Source organism: Pseudophryne corroboree, chromosome 2 (genome assembly GCF_028390025.1).
Source record: "Pseudophryne corroboree isolate aPseCor3 chromosome 2, aPseCor3.hap2, whole genome shotgun sequence".
Taxonomy (NCBI): Eukaryota; Metazoa; Chordata; class Amphibia; order Anura; family Myobatrachidae; genus Pseudophryne; species Pseudophryne corroboree.
Genome location: NC_086445.1, coordinates 642,221,271 through 642,229,312, shown reverse-complemented (window position 1 = coordinate 642,229,312; position 8,042 = coordinate 642,221,271). Strand labels below are relative to the sequence as shown.

General features: G+C 41.9%; 2 pseudogenes; both read left to right on the top strand.

Moving 5' to 3' along the window:
* Positions 1-119, top strand: LOC135051740 (5S ribosomal RNA; annotated as a pseudogene).
* A 6,443-nt stretch (positions 120-6,562) lies between these two features.
* On the top strand, positions 6,563-6,681 carry LOC135051728 (5S ribosomal RNA; annotated as a pseudogene).
* Positions 6,682-8,042: the final 1,361 nt, after the last annotated feature.

The following is an 8,042-nucleotide window of genomic DNA, read 5'->3' as shown; positions in this document are numbered from 1 at the left end:
CTCTACTACCATACCACGCTGCCAACGCCCGATCTCGTCTGATCTTGGAAGCTAAACAGCGTTGGGCCAGGTCAGTATCAGGAAGGGAGACCACCTGCGAATACCTGGTGTTGTAGAGTAGGATTTTTCCTCACTTATGCGATATTAACATCAACAGCAGCATCACCATTTTCTTCTATTCAGCAATCTCTAAATCCTATTTTCCCATCTCGGTGTAAAAAACATATTGGTCACTGACACTGTTTTCGTGATGTTCATCATATTATTTTTCTAATTTTCATTGTCTCGAATCCAGATAGGTGTATGCTAATTCTCTGTATCGCTTTTAGAGGAGTGACTTCTGATCATTACCCTAATCTCTTATAAGCCAAAGAACATAGCCTTATATATTACTGTGTCTTGACCACCCCGTGGTTCTATTAATACAGCAAGTCTGTACTGGTCAAGGGGAATGGGGGTATGACCAATTTATGTCTACAACCCTTCCACACACTCTTTACCAATAAGAGACCAGAACATTTTATTTTCTATCTTGCATTTCGAAGGACAGATCTTAGGGAAGAATTCTATATCATATAAAAAAAAGTCAATAAAAGTTATGTTTTAAATATTCCATCTCAATTATCATATCAATTTTACTTCTTCTACAAGAGTGCGCCCACACAAGAGCCTTCTTTTTTCTTCCCATTTTTCAAAGTTTGCATACTTTCTGGCTCTGGGTGCACCACCAACTAGGACAGCATAACATTTATACGTATATATTTAATACCAAAAGGGCTAATTTTGCCGCCTCTCTCCCTTATCTATTAAGGGTAACACACTGTCCAAATTTGGTTTCTTTTTCCTAATTCTATTATCATTCCTACTTAGTAAATCCGGTGCCGGATCGCCCTGGGCTTTCATATAGTATCTTCTACTGTTGCAAAAACAGTCTCTGATCCTTTGGCACGGTCTCTCGTTACTATCTTACTCTATGATAACTTCCTCCTTCCCGGATCTGTCTATTTTAGCAGTATCATTTCTATTCATTTCATCATTTTTTATGTTAGTAGGCCTATACTATGACCACTTTTTCACTAAAAGCGGAGCTAACAAAACGACAAAACCCGGAGACTTTTGGTGATCCCTTCTCAGAAAACTTTGAAGAATCCCCCATTGACTCTGATTGGAAGATTACTTTCACTAGACTACAAAAAAGTTTGCAGAAAAGGACTCGCCTATCGTGGGACGTCACCACATTACAAAATTACATCAAACACAAGATCGTGCCCCGGGGGTTAAGACCCAAAATATTCCCTTCTTTTCCACTTGCTACGGAGAATTTGAAGACCGAGTGGGAGGCAGCACTCTTGAAGTGCTCCCACGAATTGTTACATCTTTTGGTCAAACATGACACACTACTCATAGATCAAGTGGAAAAAGAAATAGAGGAATTGGGTCATAACTTGGAAATTTGGGAAAAAGATTTGTCTTTTCAGACAGCTTTTGAGAAACATCAAAAAGAATTAAAACTATATGAACAAACAATAGTAGATCGGAAGCGGAATAAATTTATCAGGGACAAACGAGATTTCTCACGTGGGGACATCTTCAGGTGGAATCCTATACCCCAGAGCAGGAATCGAAGACAGAGGGACGACCCAACTTTCTCAGAATTCGAATCCTCTAATAGTGGAGATTCATCCAGTGAGACTTCAGACAACGCCAGATTCAATCAGGGAGAAGGAGAATTTTCCCCACGTTTTTTAGGCCAGGGTTCGAAACAAAGAGGTCGGGACAAAAATCAAGGAAAACCCGGCGGGGGGGAAAGAAGAGGTGACAGACGCAACCCCGACTGGGATACATCGAAGACCGCCCGTTATCCGGCCCGACAGAGGAAGACCTTACGATAACCCACCCGACTTCACCCTCCTTACAGGTCATCAATCTATCGGATAGACCTCTTTCACCTGTACATATGGATGTTTTGGCCAAAGGCCTTTCTTTCTCACCCTCTAGATCATTCAACAGATTTTCCTGGGAGAAAGATCTCAGATTATTTGGTAGAAAACTCCTTCTAAAAAAGTTCTTTGCTAAACACCGTGCAATACAAGATAGTGATCGTAGCACAGATTTATCCCCTGATGAGCTTCAAGCAGTCCAAGCCCTGGAGGACCTATTATTGGAATCAAACATACAAGACAACATTCCCTGCCGACCCAAATGTAAACCCAAGTCCTCATTTTTCCCACCCGATAACACCAGCCCGGAAATTAGGGTTTTTCTCAACAGGGTGTCAAAAGAATTTGACGATATTTACGTCCGAATTAAAACTGCCCATCAATATCCATCTAGAAATCTCAACTTTCGAGAAAGGAAAGCATTACGTGAGATGGAAACATGGCGAGACGTAATCATTAAACCTTCGGACAAGGGTGGCAACATTGTTCTATGGCCGTTAGAAATGTATATCACGGAAGCACATAGACAATTGTTTAACCCCCTTTGCTATCAAAAACTTCTCAACGACCCCACCAAAAGGTTCCAAAAAGCCTATACCTCTCTGATACAAGAGGCTGCCACACAGGGAACCATTACTAAACAAGAAGCAGCATATCTGACTGTCCAAAATCCGAGAACTCCAACTTTCTATCTTCTGCCGAAGATTCATAAAGACACCCAGCAGCCACCTGGCAGACCGATAATGTCGGGTAATGGAGGACTTTTGGAGCAGCCGAGTCGATTCTTGGATTTACACCTACGTGATTTCGTCCTTGACTTACCATCTTATTTACAAGACACTGCCGATCTATTGCGAAAAATTCACGACATCCATTTTGAGGATGATTTCCTTTTAGTGACCTTAGATGTTGAGGCACTTTACTCTAGCATCAACCATCATCAAGGTTTGACTGCAGCCAAATTCTTTTTAGACCAAATTGGCTCTAATGACTTCTCTGATTTTCTTCTACAGTTACTCACTTTTGTTCTCTCCAAAAATTATTTCGTGTTTCAAGACCAATTTTTCTTACAAATTAGGGGAACTGCTATGGGTGCAGCATGTGCACCTACATATGCAAATCTCTTTCTAGGGTGGTGGGAGCACTTCCACGTGTTCAACACCCGTAATGAAAAATATACCACACACATTATACTGTGGCTAAGATACATCGATGATGTCTTCTTGATTTGGAATGGAAATAAGAGCCTGCTCATGGAGTTCATTCAGATCCTCAATCAAAATGATCTTAACATTACCCTGACACATTTCATCAGCCCTGTAAGGGTACCATTCCTAGATCTTAGTATCTACAAATCCAATGCAGGCTTCCTAGAAACGGAATTATTTCGTAAGGAGACTGCAACTAACAGTCTCCTTCACCAAACAAGCTCTCATTTTCCGCCCACCGTGGAAAACATCCCCAAAGGGGAATATTTACGCCTGAGACGTAACTGCTCAGAAGACTCTACGTTCAAAACCAAGAGTTTGGAACTTACTAACCGTCTCCTGGATAGAGGCTACAGCAGACGCTCACTCAAACGGGCATACACTGCCACTGCAGCAACCAAGAGAGAGAGTTTGATTTTTGGAAAGAAAAGCAAGAGTACTGAGCAGGAAGATACCGTTCGCTTCATTGGAACTTTTTGTCCTGAATGGAGGAAGCTGAAGGGAGCAATAACCAGACATCTCCCCATCTTACAATTGGACCCAGATTTGGCACCTCTCTTTGACTCTCCACTACAAATGAGCTGGCGCAGATCAAAAAATATGAAAGACCATCTAGTGCACAGCCATTTGATTTCCTCAAATATAAAAAAACCTTTTATCACAGGTTCCTTCCCTTGCGGACATTGCAAATCATGCCCTCAGATCCTGCAAACCAACACGGTCATTGACAGGTTTGACCAGTTGGTCAAGTTACAACACTTTTTTAACTGTAATACGCAGGCTGTGATATATTGCATAACTTGTGAGTGTAATCTAAAGTATGTAGGCATGACTACACGCAAATGGAAGGAAAGAATATTAGAACACCTGGGAAATATCCGCAATGCCTCCAGAGATCTTAACCGAATGAAACAGCTTACATCAGTAGCGAGACATTTCAATTCTGTCCACAAAGGATCCATCAAAGGGTTCAAGACCTTCTGCTTAGATCGGATACATCTTGGAATACGGGGAGGAGACATAACCAAAGAACTATTCAAAAAGGAGAGTGAATGGATCTTTCGTCTAAACAGCCTGAAACCTTTCGGCCTCAATGAAACCATCAATTATGGAGTTTTTCTGTAAAGAATGTCTCACCTGTTTCTAACTTGTCATCTACATTTTTGGACAAATAACTACATTTTAATCATCATTTTGATTTAAACAGTTTACCCTCACACATGCACATTTGCCATTTTGTGCAATCGCATGTACATATGTTCACTTTTTAACAGTTTACCCTCACACATGCACATTTGCCATTCTGTGCAATCGCATGTATATATTTTCACCTTTCAATGTACCCACAATTGACAAGCTGACACTATGTCACATCTCCTTTCTGTAATCTTCACAACCATCCACCACTCACTGTCTCCCCCCCACGGTTTCACCCTCACCCCAGGTCCGTTAGCACACCCCCTCATATTCCCCCACTCCCCGTTTTCTCCACATGCACCACGTTTTTCCCTCCCCCCCCCCTTTTTTTTCACCAACAATAATCTACTCTAACCATTAACACCCCCCGCATAACACACCAGCTCCCAACTAAATATTCCCCATCCCCCCATCTCCCACCTGTCATTTTTTTCTCCCCCCCCCCTTAAAACCAAACCCCCCCATAACAACCACTCCACTTCAATGTATTTTGTCTACTGTGCCCACATCACAAACCGTTATCCTCTTGTTAAGTTCTGTATAATATGTACTATAACAGTAACAATTGTCATTTTTCCAAGTCATATTATTCCCACTTTTAAGATGGCGTCCACTATATCGCGATTCTCTAAACTCCTATATCCAACCCTCCGCTCATGATTGCCCGTCTCAGGCACATCTTCTTCTCTCCAACTACCTTATCCCCCTGTCAAGTCTCATATTTCTCTATGAATCAGGTTGTATCTCATTTCCATTATATTGCTATTTTATTTTACAGCCAAGTAAATCAACTCCATTAATCGGAGCATATGCCATCAACCTATGTCACATTATTCCCACATCCAAAATGGCGTCCGCGTATTCGCGATTTCAAATTACTTTCAGTCCTCCGGATCTGTCGTCAAAGCACCGCTACCGCGGTATCTTAGCAACCGCCCATACGGGCAGTAATTACAACTGTCATTATTCCCACATCCAAAATGGCGTCCGCGATCTCGCGATCTTTGATTACCTTTAGCCCTCCGGATCTGTCGTCATAGAGCCGCTACCGCGGTCTCTTAGCAACCGCTCACACGGGCAGCAATTACAACTCCGACATCTCCTGATTGGCCAGTCTGACCTTCTGCTAACATAAATGCCCGCTCCCCACACCGGACCATACGGAACCCGGAAGTGAACAAGCCTTAGGGCGAAACGCGTCTTTCCGCATCCAGCAAAGGGGTCTCGTCGACACAACCTCATCCTGGCATCAGCCACACTTATCTGCTTGCTCTTCATGGCTCTCTCATCTCTCTGGTGAAACCGTAAGCCCCTCTATCCTGTGGCTGTATGCCACGGATAGCAACTTCCACTGCAAACCTCGGCAGAACTGCCTAAATTATCCCACATTCAGTGTGTATCACAGTGGTAATTTTGTTCAGGGGTCCTCATAGCATACCAAGCATTTAGCACCCTGTCTGAGGTCAAGCTGCAAATATCCAAAGATTCATCAGCTAATGCATATGATTAACACATACCTGTTATTTTTTCAGTGTTTGTTTTTTCTGCTTCCTTTCTATTTCTGTTTCCGCAGCAATTGATATATGAATATGAATAGCATATACCTCTCATATTTATTAGACATTTAACATCCTATCTGAGGTCAAGCGGCAAATATCCTCAGATTCAGTTAATGCACATGATTAACAGATACATATTATAATTTATTTTTTCTTGCTAATTTTTATTCAATGTTTTTTCTTCTCGCTCTTATCTCCTCAGCAATTGACATATGAGTATGAATGGCATACCTATCACATTTGTCAGTTATGTTGAATTTGACATTTCAGTATGTAATTTAATAGATTTCAAACCTCTATTCAAGATTCAAATAATTGTGCTACTAGTGTGACTTCGCATCCATTTTTTCTAGTATCCTTTATCATTAATTGTCTGTTTGGACAAACCATAACATACTTAGCAGTCAGGGAGTTCTCTGATTGCAATCAACAGTGCCAATCCTGACAACCTCATCTTCCCGAGATCACCATTTTCGTGGACTCTCATTCACGATTCCCGGAACATTGCACCACGTGAGTGGGAATTTTGGAATCGGGTCTAACGTGGAAAGCAGATCCACATATTTCCACGATTCTTTCTCTATCACTTTACTGTCGGTCTTTCTAAAATTTCAGCATTCCTAAATAGGTGCACTCTCATTGGTGTTCACATAAAATTCTCTACTACCATACCACGCTGCCAACGCCCGATCTCGTCTGATCTTGGAAGCTAAACAGCGTTGGGCCAGGTCAGTATCAGGAAGGGAGACCACCTGCGAATACCTGGTGTTGTAGAGTAGGATTTTTCCTCACTTATGCGATATTAACATCAACAGCAGCATCACCATTTTCTTCTATTCAGCAATCTCTAAATCCTATTTTCCCATCTCGGTGTAAAAAACATATTGGTCACTGACACTGTTTTCGTGATGTTCATCATATTATTTTTCTAATTTTCATTGTCTCGAATCCAGATAGGTGTATGCTAATTCTCTGTATCGCTTTTAGAGGAGTGACTTCTGATCATTACCCTAATCTCTTATAAGCCAAAGAACATAGCCTTATATATTACTGTGTCTTGACCACCCCGTGGTTCTATTAATACAGCAAGTCTGTACTGGTCAAGGGGAATGGGGGTATGACCAATTTATGTCTACAACCCTTCCACACACTCTTTACCAATAAGAGACCAGAACATTTTATTTTCTATCTTGCATTTCGAAGGACAGATCTTAGGGAAGAATTCTATATCATATAAAAAAAGTCAATAAAAGTTATGTTTTAAATATTCCATCTCAATTATCATATCAATTTTACTTCTTCTACAAGAGTGCGCCCACACAAGAGCCTTCTTTTTTCTTCCCATTTTTCAAAGTTTGCATACTTTCTGGCTCTGGGTGCACCACCAACTAGGACAGCATAACATTTATACGTATATATTTAATACCAAAAGGGCTAATTTTGCCGCCTCTCTCCCTTATCTATTAAGGGTAACACACTGTCCAAATTTGGTTTCTTTTTCCTAATTCTATTATCATTCCTACTTAGTAAATCCGGTGCCGGATCGCCCTGGGCTTTCATAGGGTGTCTAGGTCGACAGGGCCTTTAGGTCGACATGTTCTAGGTCGACAGGTCAAAAGGTCGACATGAGTTTTTCACAATTTTTTTCTTTTTTTGAACCTTTTCATACTTAACGATCCACGTGGACTACGATTGGAACGGTAATCTGTGCCGAGCGAAGCGGTGGCGGAGCGAAGGCACCATGCCCGAAGCATGGTGAGTGAAGCGAGCCATGCGAGGGGACGCGGTGCACTAATTGGGGTTCCCGGTCACTCTACGAAGAAAACGACACCAAAATAACATTAAAAACTCATGTCGGCCTTTTGACCTGTCGACCTAGAACATGTCGACCTAAAGACCCTGTCGACCTAGACACCCTGTCGACCTAGTTACTGTCGACCAATAGTAGTCGACCTAGACATTGTCGACCTAGTTACTGTCGACTTTCAATACCACACCCCTTGGCAACTGCAGTTACCAACACTAAAGGGGGGTACTCACGGAGCGATCGCTGCTTAAAATCTAAGCAATCTGACTAGATTGCTTAGATTTTAAGTACGATCGCTCCGTGTGTAGCCCCCTCAGCGATAGCAATGCGC